Source organism: Eptesicus fuscus, chromosome 1, assembly GCF_027574615.1.
Source record: "Eptesicus fuscus isolate TK198812 chromosome 1, DD_ASM_mEF_20220401, whole genome shotgun sequence".
Classification (NCBI taxonomy): domain Eukaryota; kingdom Metazoa; phylum Chordata; class Mammalia; order Chiroptera; family Vespertilionidae; genus Eptesicus; species Eptesicus fuscus.
The window spans coordinates 48,578,876-48,602,618 of NC_072473.1; the positions used below are offsets into that span (position 1 = coordinate 48,578,876).

The 23,743-nt window shown below is 37.5% G+C and overlaps 1 non-coding gene across 1 annotated transcript; it reads right to left on the bottom strand.

Moving 5' to 3' along the window:
• Positions 1-17,531: 17,531 nt before the first annotated feature.
• LOC114229044 (U1 spliceosomal RNA) lies at positions 17,532-17,695 on the bottom strand. Its single transcript, XR_003615140.1, has one exon. It is a non-coding gene; the product is annotated as a U1 spliceosomal RNA (small nuclear RNA).
• Between the last annotated feature and the right edge of the window lie 6,048 nt (positions 17,696-23,743).

Here is a 23,743-nt window from a genome sequence, read left to right on the forward strand (position 1 = left end):
AAAGACAAAGAATCTTAAAGGAAGCAAGAGAAAAGTAATTTGTTATATACAAAGGAGCTCCCATAAGGCTGGCAGCTGATTTTTTCATCAGAATCTTTACAGACCAGAAGGGAATAGCATAAATTATTCAAGGTAATGAAAACCAAGGATCTGAAACCAAGATTACTATATCCAGCAAGGTTATCATTCAAAATAGATGGTGAAATAAAGAGCTTTCCAGAGAAAAAAGAAAGGCTAAAGGAGTTTATCACCACCAATCCAGCACTGCAAGAAATGCTAAAGGGACAGTTGTAAGAAGAAGAAGAAATAAAGAGAGGAAGAAACATAGGCATAAAGAATTTAAATGACAATAAATATGTACCTATCAATAATAACCTTACATTTGATTAAATGCTCCAATCAAAAGACAAAAGGTAGTTGAATGAATATAAAAGAATGACACAAATATATGGTGTCTGCAGGATACCCACTTCAGAATAAAAGACTCAAATGGGATGAGAGTAAAGGGATGGAAAAAAAATCCCATGCAAATGAAAATGAAAAACAACAGCAACCAGGTAGCAATACAGATATCTGACAAAATAGGCATCAAAATGAAGGCCATCACAAGAGATAATAAAGGTCACTACATAATACTAAAGGAATTGATACAGCAAGAGGATATAACCCTGGTAAACATATATGCATCCAATATAGGAGCACCTAAATACATAAAAAAGGAGATCAAAAAAATGGTGGCAGAATAGAGATGTGTCCTGAGCCTTGTCCCGAAGCAGATAGAAAGAACAGCTGAGGGTCGCACAGGGAGTGTTTGTTGGTGAGTTGAGGGACAGCTATACTCCAGGAGATGGTGGGGGACTGATGGACGGGGCTCCCCTGACCAGGCATCCCCCACTACTGCTGGATTCCCTCCCGGAGCAACCGACTCGGACGCGGAGACCATGCCATCTTGAAGGGGAAAGTGGATGTTATCGGAAGCCTGAAAATCTACAACTACGGCACCCATCAAACAACTGCGAACCCCAGAACACCGGTCCCTAATTGGTGCAAACACGTGGATTCAGAGGAGCTCTACACTCCACCACAGAAAGATCAGATTTCACCTGGGATAAGGTGAGGTCACTGGTCCCGGAAGGAGAGAGAAACACCAGCACTGCGGGAGCTGGAGGACCTGGGGAAGTCTGCACCTAGAAAAATCCATGGCTGTTGGGGCTGGCGTGATCCAGGAATGTGGAAGGGGGTCCTCAGAGCTATTAACAGAAGGGAACTCTAAAAACCAACCCATTTTGATCTGATGCAGAAGGACAGCCTAAAAATTTTAAAAGTGTGCCGGCTGCTTAGACCCAATGGGGGAAAAAAAGATTGCACAGACTTGCGCACAGCCCCAGAGTTCCACACTTACACTGGCTCTTTTTTTTATTTATTTTTATTTTTTTATCTTTTTCCTTTTTAAATCCTTGCTTCTGATTACTGAGACTGCAGGGGAAAGTAGTTTTTCTGGAACCTGGGGATCAGAGTGGGGAATAACCATCAGAAAACCACCTCTGGGGCAAGTCACTCCCACAAACCTGTATTGAGTGCCACAGGGAAAACAGGATCTAAGCACTGGCTAGAGAGGACCCATAGACCTGGAGGTCAATCCAGAAACACTGCCACCCAGGGGTTGAATCACAAATTGACTCTTGTGTAAACACAAATAAAAGAATACAAGAAATTAAGACACACTGCCTGCTTAAAAATCAGGACTGGCTTACAACACTGAGGAGCAGTGGAATGCAGGGAACTGCAATACTGTCCTGACTAGGAAACAGGCATGCCAAACAGAACAGTAGAGGAAGTGAATGACCTTCATTACTGCACATTTTTATTTTTATTTTTTTCATCTTTTACTTAAGAAACTAATTTTTTTCTTTTTTCCTCACTTGATTTTACCTTTTTAATTATTACATTTTTATTTTCAATCAGTATTATTACTACTGCTATTTTACCTGTTTTAAAAAACAAGTGTCACTTTACTTTCTCTTTATTTTACTTTGGGATTAGTGTTTTACATTCTATTTTCATCTTTCCTTTAGCATCATTCTACTCTATCTCAACTCTACATTTATGCCATCACTCTCTTCCTAACTTTTCCCCTTTTGGGGTCCTGTTTCTCTTACCCTTTTCCTGCTTTAGATTTTCCCTATTCTTTCTGTTTACCCACTGTTAAAATTTCACCCTACTTATATATCTAATTTCCAATCCCCTGCTCCAAGTCCATACACACCTCTCACTTCTCTGTCTTCACTATCCAAAAAATTATTTTTCTCTCTGTCCTTTTGTTGTTGTTTGCTTGCTTGTTGACTATATCAATTGTTTATGCTAGTATGTGAGATTGTTTTGCTTATTCTTTTTTGTTTGTTTTGTTTTTGTTTGTTTTTTGCTTCTGTTTTCCCTCGCCTTGCTTGATATTAGTTGTTGTTTGTAGTTTGTATTCATCTCCAGGTACTTGTTGCTGGTATTTGTTGGGATTAGTGGCTGTTCTTTTGGAGTTTTCTACCCATATATATTGTTTTTTCCCCTCTTCCTTCTTATTCTCTTTGTTTTCTAGCTTATTTTTTTTTCCTTTTCCCAATTTCATTTTTTAACTCCTTTCTTTTTTTTCTCTTCTTCTTTCTCTCCTATCCCCTAATTTGCCTTTCTCTGGTGGTCACCTTTATTGGGGGTTATTAATATCGTGAATACATTTCTGTTCAGTGCCTTGTGCGTTGTACCTGGATGTGTTGTATTTTGTGCCTTTAAATCAACACAGGAGAGAGAGAACTACATAACCAGACACCCGGAGAAGAGAGACCATGGGGAGACAATGAAGCAGCCCGGATATGAAAGAAAAGCAAGCATAACCAGAAAAGGAAGTAAACGAAATAGAAGCAAGCAACCTGTCAGAGAAAGAATTCATAGAAATGAACATAGGGTGGCTGAAAAGAATGGAAGACAAATTCGACAATATGTGTAAGAACCAAGAGGAAATGAATAAGAACCAAGAAGAAATGAAAAATGACACTGCTGCTGTAAAGAACTCAATAGAAAGCATCAACAGTAGACTAGAAGAGGGAGAGGACTGCATCAGTGAGCTAGAAGACAAGGTAGGAAAAAATACCCAAGTAGAGCAGCTTCCAGGAAAAAAAAATTAAAAAGCAGGAGGAGAGCCTAAGGGAACTTTGGCACAACACGAAAAAAAAAAACACAACAACAACATCTGCATAATAGGGGTTCCAGAAGGAGAGGAAACTGAGAAAGGAATAGAAAACCTGTTTGAAGAAATAATGACAGAAAACTTCCCTGATATAGGGAAGAAAAAACTCACACAAATCCAAGAAGCTCACAGAGTCCCAGGCAAAATGAACCCCAAAAGACTGATGTCAAGGCACATTATAATTAAACTGGCAAACACCAAGGACAAATTAAGAATCTTAAAAGCAGCCAGAGGAAGACAGAAAGTTACTTACAAAGGAACCACCATTAGACTAGCGACGGATTTCTCAAAAGAAACTCATCAGGCCAGAAGGGAATGGAATGAAATATACAAAGTCATTCAAAGGAAGGATCTGAATCCAAGAATACTGTACCCAGCAAGGCTATCAATCAAAATTGAAGGTGAAATCAGGAGCTTCACAGACAAAAAAGGACTAAGGGAATTTATAACAACCAAACCAGCAATGCAAGAAATGCTAAAGGGTCTGCTGTAAAAAAAGGAAATAGGAAGCGAAGAAGGAACACAGGGGAAAGAATAAAAATGGTGAAAAATAAGTACCTATCAATAATAACTTTAAATGTAAGTGGATTAAATGCCCCAATCAAAAGACATACGGTAACGGATTGGATAAGAAAACACAAGCCATATATCTGCTGTCTACAAGAAACCCACTTCAAAAAAAAAGATGCACACAGACTGAGGGTGCAGGGATGGAAAAAGATTTTTCAGAACAATGGAAATGGAAAAAAAAAGCTGTGATAGCATTAGTTATATCTGACAAATTAGATCTCAAAGTGAAGGACATACCAAGAGATAAGGAACACAACTTCATAATACTAAAGGGAACAATCCAACAAGAAGAAATAACTATGGTGAACATATGCTCACCCAATACAGGAGCACCCAAATACATAAAAAAAAGTCCTGGAGGATATCAAGGGAGAGATTGACAGCAATACAATCATAGTAGGAGAATTTATTACGCCACTATCACCATTGGACAAATCCTCTATACAAAAAATAAGCAAAGAAACATCAATCCTAAATGACTCACTAGACCAGATGGAATTAATTGACATCTTCAGAACATTTCACCCCAAATCCACAGAATATACATTCTTCTCAAGTGCACATGGGTCATTTTCTAAGATAAATCATATTTTGGTCACAGGCACAGTCTCTTCAAATTCAAGAAGATAGAAATCATATCAAGTATATTCTCAGATCACAGTGGCATAAAAATGGAAATCAACTACAATAAAAACAAGCCAAAAAAATCAAACACATGGAGTTGAAACATCATGCTATTAAACAATGACTGGGTTACCAGAGAGACCAAAGAAGAAATAAAAAACATCATGGCAACTAATGACAATGAAAACACAACAATCCAAAATCTATGCGACACAGCGAAAGCAGTCTTGAGAGGGAAGTTCATAGCTCTACAAGCCTACTGCAAAAAACAAGAAGCAATGTTAATAAAATACCTAACCCTACAACTCAAAGTATTAGAAAGAGAGCAACAAGAAAAGTCCAGTGTAAGCAGAAGGAAGGGAATAATAAAGATCAGAATAGAGGTAAACGACATTGAGACCAAAAAAAAATAGAAAAGATCAATAAAACCAAGAGCTGGTTCTTCGAAAGGATAAACAACATTGATGAACCTCTAGCCAGGCTCACCAAGAAGCAAAGAGAGAGGACCCATATAAACAAAATCAGAAATGAAAGAGGTGAAATAACAACAGACCCCACAGAAATACAACAGATTGTTAAAAAATACTATCACCAACTCTATTCCAACAAACTGGACAACCAGGAGGAAATAATCATATTCCTAGAAAAATATAATCTTCCAAAACTAAATCAGGAAGAATCTAAACATCTCAATAGGCCAATAACTATGGAAGAAATTGAAGCGGTCATCAAAAAGCTTCCAGCAAACAAAAGCCCAGGACTAGCCGGCTTCACAGGGGAGTTTTAACAAACATTCAAGGAAGAACTAAAACCTATCCTCCCCACACTATTCGAAAAAATTCAATAAGAAGGAACACTTCCAAGCTCCTTTTATGAATCCAGCAACACCCTAATACTAAAAGTAGACAAAGACAACACAATGAAAGAGAATTACAAGCCAATATACCTCATGAACATAGATGCCAAAATCCTCAACAAAATTTGAACAAATAGGATCCAGCAGTACATCAGAAAGATCATATACCATGACCAAGTAGGATTTATCCCAGGAATGCAAGAATGGTACAATATCCACAAATCAATAAACGTGATACAACATATGAACAAATTGAGGAAGAAAAATCACATGGTCATATCAATTAATGCAGAAAAAATATCTGACAAGATCCAACACCCTTTCTTGGTAAAAACTCTCAACAACGTGGGAATAGAAGGATCATACCTAAACATAATAAAAGCCATATATGATAAACCCACAGCCAACATCATACTCAGTGGGCAAAAACTAAAACCAATTCCGCTAAGAACAGGAACAGGACAGGGATGCCCACTCTCACCACTCCTGTTCGACATAGTACTGGAAGTATTAGTCATTGCAATTAGACAAGGAGAAGAAATAAAAGGCATCCAAATTGGAAAAGAAGAAGTAAAGCTGCCTTATTTGCAGGTGACATGATAATGTACTTAAAAAACCCGAAAGACCCCATCAAAAACTAGTAGATTTAATAAATGAATTTGGCAATGTAGGAGGATACAAAATTAACGCCAAAAATCTATGGCTTTTCTATACATCAATGGTGAACTTTCAGAAACAGAGACTAAAAAAGCAATCCCATTTACCATTGCACCAAAAAAATTAAGATACATAGGAATAAACTTAACTAAGGAGGTAAAAGACCTATGCGCGAAAAACTACAGGACACTGAAAAAAGAGAAGGAGAAAGATATAAACAGATGGAAGAACATACCATGTTCATGGATTGGTAGAATCAACATCATTAAAATGTCCAGACTACTCAAAGCAATCTTTACATTCAATGCACTCTCCATTAAAATACCAACAGCATATTTCACAGACCTAAAGAGAACTCTCCAAAAATTCATCTGGAATAAAAAAAGACCCCGAATAGCCACAGCAATCGTGAGAAAGAAGAATAAAGTAGGAGGGATCTCAATACCAGATTTCAAGCTGTACTACAAAGCCACTGTTCTCAAAACAGCGTGGGACTAGCACAAGAACAGAAATATAGACCAATGGAATAGAATAGAGAATCCAGATATCAACCCAAACCACTATGCTCAGTTAATATTTGACAAAGGAGTCATGAACATAAAATGAAGTCAAGACAGTCTCTTCAATAAATGGTGTTGGGAAAATTGGAGAGATACATGCAAAAAAATGAAACTAGACCACCAACTTACACCATACACAAAAATTAACTCAAAATGGATACAGGACTTAAACATAAAATGGGAAACCATAAAAATACTAGAGGAATTCACAGGCAGAGAAATCTCAGACATATGCTGAAGGAATTTCTTCACTGATACTGCTCCTAGGGTAATGGAAGCTAAAGAGAAAATAAACAAATGGGACTACATCAAAATAAAAAGCTTTTGCACAGCGAAAGAAACCATCAACAAAACAACAAGAAAGCCCACTTCATGGGAGAACCTATTTGCAAATGTTACCACTGATAAGGGTTTAATCTCCAACACCTACAGGGAACTTTTACAACTTAATAAAAGGAAGATAAATGATCCAATAAAAAAATGGGCAACGGACCTAAATAGAATCTTTTTGAAAGAAAACAGAAGGAAGGCCAAGAGACATATGAAAACATGCTCAAAATCACTAATTATCCGAGAGATGCAAATCAAAATGACAATGCGGTACCATCTCACACCTGTCAGAATGGCAACCATCAACAAATCAACAAAGGACAAGTGCTGGCGAGGATATGAAGTAAAAAGAACCCTCATGCACTGCTGGTGGGAATGCAGACTGGTGCAGCCACTGTGGAGAACAGTATAGAGTTTCCTCAAACTAAAAATGGAACTCCCATTTGACCCAGTAATCCCACTTCTAGGAATATATCCCAAGAAACTAGAAACACTAATAAGAAAGGATATATGCTCCCCTATGTTCATAGCAGCACAATTCACCATAGCTAAGATTTGGAAACAGCCTACATGCCCATCCGTAGATGAGTGGATTAGAAAACTATGGTACATCTACACAATGGAATACTATGCTTCTATAAAAAAGAAGGAATTCTTACCATTTGTAGCAGCATAGATGGACCTGGAGAGCATTATGTTAAGTGAAATAAGTCAGGCAATGAAAGAAAAATACCACTTGATCTCACTCATTTATGGAAAATAAAGAACATTATAACCTGATAAATAAAAAGATAGATACAGAGGTAGTAAAGCACCGAACAGACTATCAAATTACAGCGGTAAGGCTGGGGAGTGTTGTGGAGGGAGGAAAATAGATCAACCAAAGGACTTCTATGCATGCATATAAGCACACCAATGGACACATAACACTGGGAGGGTGGATGAGGGCATGTGCCAGGGGGTAGGGGAGGTTTGGGGAAGGTCAATGGGGATAAAAAGGAGATATATGTACTAATATATGTAATACTTTAAACAATAAAAAAATGTTAAAAAATACATTAAAAATAACTTCTGGAGGACTTTGAGGAAGAGATTGATAGTAATACATTCATAGAAGGGGAATTTAATACCCCGCTGACTTCACTGGATAAATCTTCTAGATAAAAAATAAACAAGATTACAGTGACTCTAAATGACAGCCTTGATCAGATGCATTTAATTGACATTTTTAGAATATTTTCACCCAAAGCTACAGAATATACATTCTTCTAAAATGTACACGAGTCATTCACAAAAATAGACCACATGTTAAAATGCAAAAAAAAGTCTCTACAAGTTCAAGAAGATTGAAATAATATCAAGTATCTTCTCAGATCACAATGGAATTAAATTAAAAATCAACTGGAGAAAAACACTCAAAAATATTAAAACACCTGGACACTAAATTGCATGTTATTAAACAATGAATGGGTTACCAAAGAGATCAAGAAATAAATAAATAAAACTCACTGGAAACAACTGAAAATGAACACAACCACCCAAAACCTTAGGGACACAGTGAAAGCAGTCCTGAGAGGGAAGTTCATAGCACTACAGGCATACCTAAAAAAAAGAAAAGAAAAGAAAGGAAATATTAATAATCAACTATTTAACCCTAAAATGTAAAGAATTAGGAAGAAAACAACAAGAAAATCCAAGAGTGAGTGGAAGGAAGGAAATAATAAATATTAGAGCAGAAATTAATGACATAGAGACTAAAAAAATTACAAAAGATCAATGAAACCAAGAGCTGGATCTTGGATAAACAAGATTGATGAACTTTTAGCCAGACTCATCAAGAAACAAAGAGTGAAGACCCAAAAAAAGAGTCGTGAAACAATAAAATTAGAAATGAAAGCAGTGAAATAACACCACAGAAATACAAAGGATTGTAAGAAAATAATGAAAAACTATATGTCAAGAAGCTGGACAATGTGGATGAAATGGACAAATTCCTTAAAAAAATACAATTTTCCAAAACTCAACCAGGAAGAAGCAGAATACCTGAATAGGCCAATAACAACTGATGAAATTGAAGCAGTGAACAAAAAACTTCCAGCAAACAAAAGCTCTGGCCAGGATGGCTTCACGGGAGTATTACCAAATATTCAAAGAAGAACTAACCTCCCCAAACTATTCTAAAAAAAAATCCAAGAGGAAGGAACACTTCCAATTTCTTTTTATGAGGCCAGCAATATCCTAATTCTAAAACCAGATAAACACACTACAAAGAAAAAGAATTACAATCCAAAATTCCTGATGAATATAGATGCTAAAATCCTCAACAAAATATTAGCAAATTGAATATAGCAATATATTAAAAAGATCATACACCATGACAAAGTGCTATTTATTTCACAGACACATGTCAACAAATATGATATATCACATAAACAAATAGAAAGACAAAAATCACATGATCATATCAATAGATGCAGAAAAAGCATTCAACAAAAATCTAACAGCCACTCTTATTCAATGTAGTACTGGAAGTCTTAGCCACAGCAATCAGAAAAGAAGAACACATAAAAGGCATCCAAATTTGAAAGGAGGAAGTAAAAATCTCATTATTCGCAAATGACATGATATTGTACATAGAAAACCCTAAAGACTCCACCAAAAAAACTACTACATTTTATAAATGAATTTGGCAATGTAGCAGGATACAAAATTTACACGCAGAAATCACTGGCATTTTTATGCACAAATATGAATTCTCAGAAAGAGAAACTAAACAAACTACCATTTACCATTGAAACAAAAAAATTAGGATACTTTGGAATAAACGTAACCAAGGAGTTAAGAGTCATGAAACCATAAAAACCCTAGAAGAAACCATAGGCAGCAAAATCTCAGACATATCTCATATCAATATGTTTGCAGATACATTTCCTAGGGCTAGGGAAACTAAGGAGAAAATAAACAAATGGGACTACATCAAAATAAAAAGCTTCTGCACAGCAAAATAACCCATCACCAAAATGAAAAAGGAGCCCATTGTATGGAAGAACATATTTGGCAATGATACATCTGATAAAGGATTAATAGCCAAAATATAAGGAACTCATACAACTTAACAAAAGGAAGACAAACAATCCAATTTAAAAATAGGCAAAGGTCCTAAATAGACACTTCTCCAAAGTGGACATACTGATGGCCAAGAGGTATATGAAAAAAAAACAAAAAAAAACAAAACAAACTCAATGTCACTGATCATCAGAGATGCAAATTAAAATGACAATGAGTTATCACCTCACACCTATCAGAATGGCTACCATCAACAAATCAACAAATGACAAGTGCTGTTGAGGATGTGGAGAAAAGGGAACCCTAGGATACTGTGGGTGGGTGCAACTACTGTGGAAAACAGTATGAAGTTTCCTCAAAAAGTTAAATATGGAACTGCTATTTGACTCCTAGGAATATATCCTAAGAAACTCAAAACAGCAAACAGAAAAAATGTATACACCTCTATGTTCACAGTAGCACAATTTATAATAGCTAAGATTTGGAAATAGCCCAAGTGCCTATCAATAGATGAGTGGATAAAAAAAAGCTGTGGTACATTTATACCATAGAATACTATGCAGCAATAAAACAGAAAGATTTCTTACCGTTTGAGACATCCTGGAGGAACCTGGAGAGTGTTGTGCTAAGAGAAATAAGCCAGTCATAGGAAGACAAATATCACATGATCTCACTCATATGTGGAATCTAGTGCATAAAATCAACTAATGAACAAAATAGATCCTGAGACATAGAAGCATGAAACAGATTGATGAATCTCAGAGGGAAGGTAGGGGTGGGTGGGGAGATATTAACCAAAGAATTTATATGCATATATACATAACTCATGGACACAGACAATAGGGTGGTAAAGACCTGGGGTGGGACAAGGTGGCAGGCTAGAAGAGGTCAATAGGGGTAATGTGTGGGGGGGTATATGTAATAATTTTAACAATAATGATTTTTTAAAAAATTTATAATAAAAATTATCAATTTTGAATATTATTGTGGAAAATATATTTCACTTATGCATTATTCAACTTTTCCTTCTTAGTAACATATATCTGATTTTTTGTGTGACTACTTTTATAATTTTAAAAAGAATACATTTTCCAGACTTTTATGCAATTAGAAGTGGGCATGTGACAGAATTCAGGTCATTGAGATATAAGTGGGAGTGTCCAAATAGGGTTTCTATAAAAGCTCTTTAAGTCAGGATGATTCATCTTGTGTATTTTCTTACCTCTTTGCCCTCCCCCTCTTTCTTATTTAGCAAGTGTATATGGTAAAGGAAGTAGAGTAGCCATCTTGTTGTCTTGAAAAGATATGACTGACCATAGCCAAACTATGTAGCTTCTTTGTGAGAAAAAGAAGCAGTTGTTACTTTAAACCACAGAGTCAATTTCACCTTTCACTTACCCCCTCACTGGCCAATGCTAGACTGTAAAAATTATCAAAACTATTTGTGGAAGTCCTGGTTGAATGGTAGATGAGAAGAAGCTTGGATTTCTCAAGGATTCACTTACCTCTGGACATATTATGAGGAAAAATAAAATCTTTAATAAAAACCACTGTATTAAGTTTCCTGTTATTCACAGTTAAATACAATGCTTAATGTATACAATTATAGACATGGCTTTTGGAGGGTGACCATCATTGCCAAAATAAGGAGAAAACCACATCGTTTTTGTGGGCCCTTGGTTAAAATGCATTTTCCTGAGGAATGTGAAGTGCCTATTTGATAATTGGAGGGAGAAGTTGTTAGGCCAAATTGTAAAATAAATAAAATATATTCTTTTTCTTAGGAACTTATTTCCCTCTAAGATGTATAGCAAGGAGACAATATTGCTAGAATTATGAATTCTGATAATGGCCCAACAGGTATTTGAAGCTGGGCATGTAGACTGAAAATTTGTATAAGATGACAATTTTGCATTTTATTTATCCAAACAGTCCTGTCCTGCCACTGAACTGGGCACATGCAAGCCATAAAATACATAATGCTTGTAACTTTTCTATCCTCTGTACCTTGCACTTTATCTCTGCTTTCCCAACATCGGCCTCCTAGACAGAAGTCAAAATTCCTGGTATGGCGTGGGTCGTGGAGTCCTAATAGCTTACTTAGTATTCAAGTACACTTTCTTACAGGCTGTCCTAAAGTGAATGGGAAAAATAAGGATGAGGGTGAGTTTGGGATTGATTTAAGTCAGTATTTCAAATATGTAAGCCTAAATCAAAGCCTACCACACTATCTACCATTTATACAAAGGTTTAACCCCAGTCAACAAATATATAGACCACATTCTGCCACTCCCAATCCCCCATCAACCCACACTCTTATTATTATGTACAGTGGCACTTAGTCATGGTATTCTCTCCTTTAGAGTACAGATAGAGCCACACAATGCTTTCCAACATGGTGCATCAAGCAGTCACAACTAATTAATTTGTCAATACAGAAAACATTACTTATGTGTCACTCTTGGACTGAGTAGAAAGGGAGCATTTGGACATGAGGCAGTCAGGTGATAAAAGGGGATCAAGATAAAAGCAAAAGGATTAAAAATGGAGTGCAGAAGTATAGCCTCCAGAAATCTACTGAGTCAAAAAGTGTAGGTATAAAACCTTTGAGGAAAAGTAACTGAGGCTTTGGCAGGGGTAAGGAGGAATCTGTTAGGTTTGCTGGCCTGGCCTAGATAGGAGCTGCTCAACAGTGTTATATCACAGGAACCTCTGGAGACAAGGCTCCTGGGAAATGCTGGGATGAAGGTCAAGTCAGAGAACTGTGATATTGGGACTACAGAGAGAAGAAAGGAACCAAGAGGAGAAGACTATAAGTTTCTAGCCTATGTCTGGTCCAGTTTATCAGAGTTTAAATATCTCATTCCTGCCTCTAGTCTGCCTTCACTGGACTCTGGCCTATGGCATAATTTATTCTTATTTCCTCAAATACTCTCTGAACTGTTCCCTGCACTCTTGGGCCCTTTCTCTAAGGCTGTTTTTTATTCCTTCACTTTCTTTAGAGACTATTGATTTATCATTCTTTTTCAAGCTCTGAAGTTGATTCTGCAAAACACCATCTGTTCAACTTATTCTCAGAAGGATGCCTTTCTAAACGAACTCCAGTTCTCAAGGATAGCACTTGGGAAAAGTTCCTCTTTATGAGATCACAATTATTTGGAGGCCTCCAAAAGCAGCCATGTTTATTTTTAGAAACTTGTAAAAAGAAGCTCCTTAGAGACAGATCACATCCTTTGTTATGCCCTAAAACATCTTTCACAAAATGTGTAACCTATGTTCCTAGGATTGGATACATGATTATTTGTTTTTACTACTTCCATCCTACCCTACTGGAGCAATTGTTGCCCCTTGTGTAAATTTTGTTGTCCTCTGATTTTGTCCCAGAATCGAATGTTTATTATCAATTGAAAATTTGCCTTCACTGTATCTCCCAGGAGGGCTTGAACCCAGTTTAATCAATTCTCCTGATCTTAGGCTTTGTTAGCTCAAAATACCAGAGGTGGGTATCATATTAAACCCTCTGCAACTATAGTGATAACACATGTGTAAACACAGTAGTAAAGCTTTTAAGGCATGCATGCCCCATGATTTATATTAATCCTTCCCTGTGAAATAAGTGAATTAGAGTTTATTATCATGATTTTCAAAAATAAAAGAACTGTATTCCATAGGGGTTATGACTTGTGTATGGCCACATTGTATTATTATGTAATTTGTACTCATATTGTCTTTGTTCTAACATGGGCTTCTGGATCTGGGTAGCTTATACCCATAGTGGGAGCAGCCTTCTCCTAAAAAGCCCCTTTTTTCCAGGACCAACCTTAGAGTCCATCTGGTCTCCAGTGAATAAAGCTTTCAGTGATTGGCAACAGGCTCCACTCTCCAGTCCATTCCATTAGGAGTGCTCTGCTTGAACTGTTGGAGTCACGCATAGCTCTGCTGTATGTGATTATGCAGTGGAAATCTGTTTTTCATTTTCAGTTTGCAGACTGAAAACCCCAAAGTACTGGTTTAAGGCTCAAGAGGCATGAGAATGTTTGAGTATGCCTACACTCCAAGAAAAGAGCAACATTTCCAGTACCAGATTCTTGGCAGAAGAGAAGGAAATATACATATTTAAAACAGAAACTAAAAAGATGGAAGCAAGTGGAAAAGTGGTTCATAGAAACCCACTTTATACAATTTTCTAGATGAAGGAACACTGAATCTCAGAAAGATGAAAGGATGTGAATGAGATACTACTACAAATACTTGACAAGTGGTGGGATTTGAATTCAATGGGTAGACCTCCAAACTGGTGCTCTCAACATTGTACTCCACTGCCATGGTAAGTGCCCTCAAAGGAAAGTTCTATTATGATTCACATCCTTTCTTCCTTTGAATCGATGCCAATTTTCAAGTCCCCAAGAAAAACTTGGTGAGGAGAAATAAGTAGTGGTGAATGATTTTGTCTTTCCCGGTATATATGATGAGAGAAGATGAGGGTTCCTGCTTCCAGCATTCTCAGAAAGAAGTAGTTTATGCTAGTTTTCAGGCTACATTATTTTATCACTTTAAAATAATTTAATAATTAATAACAAGTGATTTATACTAGTAATGTACCTGACACAGATACCCAAAAGGAGACATTTACAATAACTTAACTTTGTAAGTGAAATAAAGAACCTAGTATTGGCCAGTTAATACCTGATGCTTAAAGTAACTGCTTGTAGCTAAATGTCTGGTGGAGGGTGTTCTGTCTGTGTTCAGATTCTGCAGGGGCCTTACACTTGCTTTGTGATATTTGGATAGTCACTGAAGTCTCTGTTGAGGAGGAGATACTGCCCATTCTTCAAGTACAGGACTATGTTTCCACATCAGAACACAGAGAGGTGGATTAACTAGTATCTATGGGACTTTCTTTCTATTTCTGACAGACTCTTTGGGACTCCATTGTACGCTCACAGATTTAAGAATTTTTGAAATATTTTATTTTAATTTCAATAAATTGAATAAGTATTATAAGTTTACTGTATAACAATAATAAAATATAAACAACAAAATAAGTAGAACAGTTTATTAGAATTTTACTCTTAGAGATAACTACTATTAAAATTAAGCACTGTCTACCCTTCTGACCTTTTTTATATGACCACTTACCTATGCTTATTGTGTTTTAATTGTAAAAATACACTGAGTGGCCAGATTATTATGATCTCTGAACACATAATAATCTGGCCATTCACTGTATGTATATCCTATATAATAAAAGGCTAATATGCAAATTGTCCCCTCAATCAGGAGTTCAACCAGCAGGCAGGCCGGCCAACTGTCCATGTCCCCTCCCCCTGGCCAGGCTGGCCGGAACCCACCCATGCACGAATTCATGCACCAGGCCTCTAATATATACACTGAGTGGCCAGATTATTATGACCACCTGACGTTTGTAGGCAAATTAGCCGTACACTGCAGCGTATGGGATATGGAAGCCGAAGGCCTGTTCAAAATCCTTTGCTGTCTGCAGTTACCAAGATAAAATGTCTCCAATTCACACAGGAACACAAGGATTGGACAGTGGAGCATTGGAAAAAAGTCATGTGGTCCGACGAATCACATGTCTGTAGAGGGCCGCCTGGGAGGCACCTGGGCATTTCCTTAATTATCGTCAGCCGAACTCAGGGCTTAGGCCGAGTCACACCCTGGGAACATGCTTCCCCAATGAGGCTGGACATGTTAATCAGTTCTGACTTCATAGCAGCCCAGGTGTCAGCAGGGGGGGGTCTAGATATGTAAATCCAGTAATGCTAGGGCCTAGTTAAGAATGCAAATAAGCTCCTTTGATCCTAAGTTTTGGTGTTACTTCCTGGATTTTGGGGATATAAAATAAACCTGCTGGGTGGCTCAGGGTCGTCGTCGTCATGCTGCCTCTCCATCAGAGAGAAAAGATGGCATCCCACCCAGCCCCAGCTTCATGAATTTATTTTGTGTCTTGTTTTCTTTATTTCTATTATTTCTCAATCCCTGGCCGCCTCCATTCAGGACCGGTTCGTTCATCTCTCTTTCCGCGCGGGACGCGGAAAAGGAGATCCCCGCCATGTTTGGCCCCTGCCGCTTCAGGCCCCCGCACATGTCCAATTGCATCATGCAGATGGCAGAGTGAGAATTTCGCGGAAACAGCATGAAAGCATGCACCCCATATGCATGAGTAAAACCCTTCAAGCTGGTGGAGGCAGTGTTATGGTTTGGGGCATGCTTTCCTGGCATGACTTGGGCCCTTTAATTCATGTGGAACAACGTCTGAATAGCACAACATACCTAAGTATCGTTGCTGATCAAGTTCATCCTATCATGTTGATGGTGTATCCCAATGGAGATGGCTTTTTCCAACAAGACAATGCGCCATGCCACGGTGCTCGTATTGTGCAGGAGTGGTTTCAAGAACATGAGGGAGATTTTACCTTGCTTAAGTGGTCCCCACAATCACCAGATCTCAATCCAATTGAGCATTTGTGGGATGAAGTTAAAAAAGCCATCAGGCAGTTGGTTTCACAATCATCAAATCTCACAGAACTGGACAGTACTATTCATTAGGCATGGTGTCAGATTCCTCACATCACCTTTCAACATCGCATGGACTCAATGCCAAGAAGAATCGCTGCAGTATGGAAGGCAAAAGGTGGCCCAATGAAGTACTGATGTGGTCATAACAATCTGGCCACTCAGTGTATATATATACATATATATACAATATAAAGACCATTTTGCAATCTGGCCACTCAGTGTATATATATATATACAACATAAAGACCATTTTGTAATACACTGAGTGCGTTCAGTGATCATAATAATCTGGCCACTCAGTGTAGTATCACAACATAAAGACCATTTTGTAATCTGCTTTTTGCTACTTCACAATGCATCATGAATATTGTGCAGAGGTGGAAAACTTATGCCACTCTATTCATGTTGCAGATTTGAAACTCAGGAGATCTCTGTTCTCTCTCCCCATACAGGTTTATAATAGACAGATTTTACATCCATTCTTTACAATTTCCTTAACTCCTTCTTTTATCATTCTCATTAGTGTAGTTGTTAACTCTGAAAAAATTTGGGGAGCCATATATATTGATGAGCAAGATTATAATACTTAAAAAGAAGTATACCTTTTTCCTTTCATTTCTTGTGCCTAGGCACTTCTGGATTTCCTCTACACCAGGGGTCCTCAAACTTTTTAAACAGGGGGCCAGTTCACTGTCCCCCAGACTGTTGGAGGGCCGGACTATAGTTTTAAAAAAAAAACTATGAACAAATTCCTATGCACACTGCACATATCTTATTTTGAAGTAAAAAAACAAAATGGCAACAACACCCGCATGTGATCCGCGGGCCGTAGTTTGAGGATGCCTGCTCTACACCCTGCTTCTATAAGGTAAGGAAACTAGATAAAAAGTCATAAGGTGCCTTTTAGCTAAGTTTTAACAATTTTTTTCTTCTGCCTGTAATTGATATATGTGGCAGACTTTCATCCTCATCCACAGAACTGGTTGAGTCAAGTTACCCAAGCCCATTTTTTCAGATTTAAGAGGCATGGAAATGTAGCAAACTTATCCACAAACCTGCATTACTTTCTTTTTTTTTTCCTTTTTTTTTTTTTCAGGGGAGAGCGCGAACGCAGTCCCCCACTACCACAAATTATGCAGTCGAGTTTCCCACATTTGGGGAAATCGCAGGGGTCAGCACATCCGGAGTGCAATGGATAAGCCTCGCCCTGGGAAAACCACCTTTGTGATCATGGTATCTCCCCTGCCAGGTAAGTATCCTGCATTACTTTCTCTAAACCATAGCTCTACATTGGGGGTTATAGCTATCTTGACCAATTGAATACAATTAGCACTTGTTTCCCATTTGGCTAGTGATCTTTGTGTGTGCCTTCCATTAATCAGAAATCTAAAATTAAAAAAGAAAAGATTAAGGGCATTCTAATAGTTAAAAATGATTTTATATGTTAATAACTATTTTTCTATATTGTCATTTGAACTGTCTACAGGGTATCCCATTGCAAAAATGTTCTATATTTATTTAAGCAATTCCCTATTGTCAGACATTTAAATTGTGTTACCCCCAGGCTATATGATCTATATGCTGAAAATTATAAAATGCTGATAATAGAAATCAAAGAACACCTAAATAAATGGAAATAAAAAACATGTTCATGAGGTGGAAGAATAAGTGTAGTTTAATACAATTTTTGTACAAATGCCATCAAAATATTTTATATATAGAGAAACAATTAGTTTAAAATGTAGATTAAAAGACAAGAAAAGGAGAATAGCTAAAACAGTTTTGAAAAAGATGTATAAAGTTGGGGGAATATTTTATTAAAAATGAAGTCTTCTTATATAGGTACAGTAATCAAGAGTATGTGGTATTGGCTGAGAGATAAACATATAGATCAATGGAACAAAATAGGAAAACCAGAAACAGATTCACACAGATATGCTCAACTTATTTTTGACCAAGGTACAAAACAATTCAATAGAAGATGAATAGCATTTTCAACAAATGTGCTGGAGCAATTGGATATTCATGGGTGAAAAATAAACTTCAACTTAAATACCTTACACAAAAATTAACTCAAAATGCATCACAGACTTAAATATAAAACATAAAACTCTAAAACTTTTAGAAAAAGTAGAGGAAAACAATTTATGAATCTAAGGCTAAATAAATAATTCTTAGATTTGACATCAAAGCCTGATCCATCAAAAGAAAATTTGATGAATTGGACCTCATCAAAATTATAAAACTTTCATTCTATGAAAGCACATGTGAGAAGGATGTAAAATATTGCATACTAGGGGAAAATGTTTGCAAACCATATATCCAACAGGTGTGTGTGTGTGTGTGTGTGTGTGTGTGTGTGTGTGTGTGTGTGTATTTTCCCTTAACATCATTGATAGATTCTGCAACATTAAGTGAAACAATATATAAAGAAACAAGTTTTATAATAGGCTAATTGATATATATTAGTGTTAAATACTGGTGGCACCTCACCAACATTATACCAAAACATTAAATGAAACAACATTATTAAAGGACCTGCTGTCTATATAGTCTGAAAACTCACTGGTAGAAAATTTGCTTTTGGCATGATTGTGTGACAAGCTCCACTGACCCACTCCCCATTGAAACTCATAGATATTATTTTAAAACAATAATTTAAAGACTCTGTAAATGGTCCCAAGGGCAAACAGCAAATGAAGCAACATCTATTCAAGAAAAAATTATGAAAATTAAGTAAGAAAGTCAAAGGTCTGTGATAACTGAATCAAGGACACTACCTCTCATCCTGCTCAGAGATTAATTCCATTCCAAACAGCTTCAGCCAAGAAAACAGGGCTCACTTTACTCCTAAATACTAGTCAGAAGTCATTCTTACCTGGAAAAATAGGACATCAACATTTCTTATCTTTCCCCAAGATGCTTGTTGCTGGGGTTAAATACCTAAGAAGTTTGGCCTAGAGGTGGGGAATCCCTTCTTTTGCCTAACCTCCACTTCTGGAATGGAGACTCCAGAAAAAATGTTTAGAATTAAATGAAAAATTTGCACTTGAAAATTATAATAACTGAAGTAAAATACTAGAGTGGCTCAAGAATAAACTTGAATGGCACAAAAAAAAAGAATTAGCAAGCAAACATAATTTGATCTGAAGAATGGAGACAAAGAATGAAGAAAATTTAATGGACCTTCAGAGAAATGTGGAGCACCATTGAAAACACCATAATACATATGATAAGAGTAGCAAAAGGAGAAGAGGAAAAAAGTAGAAAAATATTCAAAGAAATAATGGTAAAAAAAATTCTCAATTTTATTTTTAAAATGATAATGTACATATTCAGGAAGATCAATAAAGTCCAAGTAGGGTAAACTCAAAGTGACTCACAAACAGGCACATCATAGTATAAATGCTAAACACCCAACTCCTAGTGGCTCTGCCCTGCCAAAATTGGGGCAAAATCTGGAACAGGCTGAGTGGTGTGATTCTATGGAAAGTCCACACCCCCACCTTCCCTGAATCCTTCTTTTCATGGGAGATCCACTACCCAAATCCTCCCCCATAATTAAAATGGCAAAAGAAAATGACAAAGAGAGAATCTGAAAAGCTGAAAAAAAAAAAAAAAAAAGACAGTTACCAACATGGGAGCTCCCACAAGACTGTCAGCTGATTTCTCAACAGAAACATTTCAGGTCAGGAGGAATTGGTTTTAAATATTCAAATTGATGAAAAGTAAGACCCTACAACTAACACTATTTTACCCAGCAAGGCTATCATTTAATACTGAAGAAGGAATTAAGAACTCCCCAGACAAGAAAAAACTAAGGGAGTGTGTTGCTACCAAAACAGCATTACAAGACATGTTAAAGGGCCTTGGAGAAGGAGGAGAAGGAGGAGGAGAGAAAAAGAAGAAAAACAGAAGAACATAGTAAAAAGAATAAAATGGCAATACATATATACCTATCAAAAATTGCTTTGAATGTAAATGGTTTAAATGCTCCAATCAAAGAACAGAAGTTAGCTGATTGAATAACAAAATAAGATGCATATATATCTCATCTACAAGAGACCCACCTTAAAATGAAACCTACACAGAAACTAAAATTCAAGAAGATCAATTGGAAAAAAAAAAAGGAGACATATGTACTACTATGTGTAATACTTTAAACAATAAAAAATAATAAAAATTTAAAAAAGATAGAAAAAGATATTTTATTCATGTGAAAAGGCTTGGGTAGTAATATCTAAATGTGACAAAATAGACTATAAAACAAAGGCTTTAGTAAGAGACGAAGAAGAGCACTACATGATGATAAAGGGAGCAATAAAACAACAAGATGTAATCATTATAAGGATTTATGCACCCAACAGAGAAGCATATAAATATGTAGGGTAAATCTTGATGGACATAAAGGGAGAGACTTTCCTCTTTATTTCTGTCTTGTAATACAGTCATAGTAGGGGATTTCATCACCACATTGACATCAATAGATAGATCTTCCAGACAGAAAATAAAAAATGAAACAGCAACCTTAAATGACACAATTAGAAGAGATGAATTTAATTGATATCTTCAGAGCATTTCACACCAAAATGAGCAGAATAAACATTCTTTACAAGTGCACATGGAACTTTTTCTAGGATAGACAACATGTTAGGATGCAAAACAAGTCTCAACAAATTTTAGGAGATTGAAATCATATCAAACAGCTTTTCTAACTATAATAATATGAAACTAGAAATCAACTACAAGACAAAACTGAAAAACAAAGATAAACCTGAAGGATAATATCATGCTACCAAACAATGAATGGGGTGGGGGGGGGGATCCAAGATGGCAGCCGATGGGATGGCAGGCTGCAAGATAGTGTGTGAGTGAGAGAGCGAAAGGAGAATGCGTGGACATGTGGGGAGTGTCTGTACTTGTGAGTGAGGGACAGTTATATTCCACAAGACTGTTGGGGACTGGCAGACCAGGCTCCCCTGGCAGGGCAGGCAGCCTTTACTACCACTGAAATCTCTCCGGAAGTGGCTGGCTCTGCCACAGTATTGAAGGGAAGAGCGGCTGTGTTTGGAAGCCCAGCCTTACCTTCAACCGGTGAGACCTCAGATACCTCCTGGGACCCTACAGCCACAACACCCAGGACCAGCTGCCTCAGCTGCAAACCCATGAACGCCAAGACTCCAGCCTTCCTGGCCACGGGCACCTAAAAAGTTTGTCCAGGGGAAGACAAGGTGGTGGATGAATATGGGTCCTATGCCTTCTCACTGATCAAAGAGAAGGAACAGATAAATTGAATAACATCCACCAGTTAAATTGGAATTGGCAAATTAAACACAGCTGGTGAGGCAGTCCATGATGGAAAAGTCAGAGATTGCCTAGATAGAGGTGAGATCTGGGATCCAGGCTGGAGGGAGAAACATGCACAGTGGGGACTAGAGTCTCAGAGGGAGACTGCTCTCCACCAAATCCATGGCCCGTGGGGTCAGTGTAGCCCTCAAATGTGGAAGGGGGGTCCACAGGAATGCTGGCAGAGGGGGACTCTAGATCTAAGCCCACAGCTGTGGGAGACTGTGCCCAGAAAGGCAGTTCTATACTGGCCACACAGTGCCAGGGGGAGAAAAACACTAGGTGGCAAGGTTCCTTTGTCTTTTTTACTTCCTTGCTTTTGCTTGCTAAGTCCAGTACATAGGATATTCCAATTAAAAACACTCACTGAGACTGCAGGGGAAGGTGGTTTTTGTTGAAACTGGAGAGCAGAATAGGGAAACCAGCTCCATCCCTCCAACCCAGTCTTAAGTGCGGCAGGGAAAGAATAGTCTAACCACTGGGTTGAGGGGCCATTTGATCCTAAAAACTAATACAGAAACACCTCCACCTAGGAGTTGTGTCAGAAATAGATGCTTGTGTAAATACAACTGAAGGCAAGCACAGAAACAAAGTGAGCAGAGTGATCCTGCCTACTTGAAAACAAGGTTGTGGCTTATGACACAGAGGAGTGGTGGATCGCGGGGAACTTCAACACTGTGACTGACTACCTGACAGAAAATAGACATTCCAGGCAGAAGAGTAGAGAGGGGTCTTAAACCAGCCCCAATGGGTCATTGAAGCTCCGCTGAAGCAAACAACCTTCACTACTTCACCTTTTTTTTTTAAATATATTTTATTGATTTTTTACAGAGAGGAAGAGAGAGGGATAGAGAGCCAGAAACATCGATGAGAGAGAAACATCGATCAGCTGCCTCTTGCACACCCCCTACTGGGGATGTGCCCGCAACCAAGGTACATGCCTTGACCGGAATCGAACCCGGGACCCTTGAGTCCGCAGGCCGACACTCTATCCACTGAGCCAAACCGGTTTCGGCACTACTTCACCTTTTTTATTTTTTACTAAACATACGAATTTTTTTCACATTATTTTACTTTTCTGTTATTATATTTTTCTTTTTAATTATTATTATTACCATTATTTTGCCTTGTTAAAGTTTTATTTTATTTCTTTTTTTTCTTTTAATTTATGTTTGGGTTAGTGTTCTACATTCTATTTTTTTTTTCATTTTAGCATTATTTTACTCTATGTCAATTTTATCTTTATGCCAACACTCTCTTCCTCACTTTTCCCCTTTTTCATCCTGTTTTTCTTACCCTAATCCTGCTTTAGTTTTTGCTATCATTTCTTTTTACTCTTTGTTAAAAATTGATCTTACTCATATATCTAATTTTCTCTCCCCTGCTCCAATTCCATGCATACTTCTCTTTTCTCTTTCTTCACTAGCCTATTTTTTTCCCTCTTTATTTCTGTCTTGTGGTTGCTATTTGTTTGATTGTTTGTTAGGGTTTTTTTCTTGACTTTTTTTTTTTTTTTTTTCTTCTTTTTTTCCACTCCTCACTTGGTCTTCTTCTACTAATAGCTTAGTTTCAATCACCAACTCAAGCCTATATGTTCTCTATTCTCCTTTTCCAAAAATAGATGAATACATAGATAGATAGATAGGTTAAAGAAAGGGAAAAAACATCCTATCTAATAAAGAGGGAATATGCAAATTGACCATAATGCAGTCACATAGATGGCGGTGCACATAGCTACAAGATGGCGGTGCCCAGTCCCCTCAGCCCCACAGGAGTCCCCCAGTCCCAGGGGGGGGCAGCAGGTGCCCGGCACAGCTGGACCTACCCCCAGGCAGGTCTGGCCATGCCGCTTGCCTGCCACCGGAGTCCCCCAGTTCTTTCACAGAAAATGGATTACCTCAAAAGTTGGTTAAGCTTCTTAGGACAAAAAGGATTCAAAATCTTTAAAAAGGGAATTCC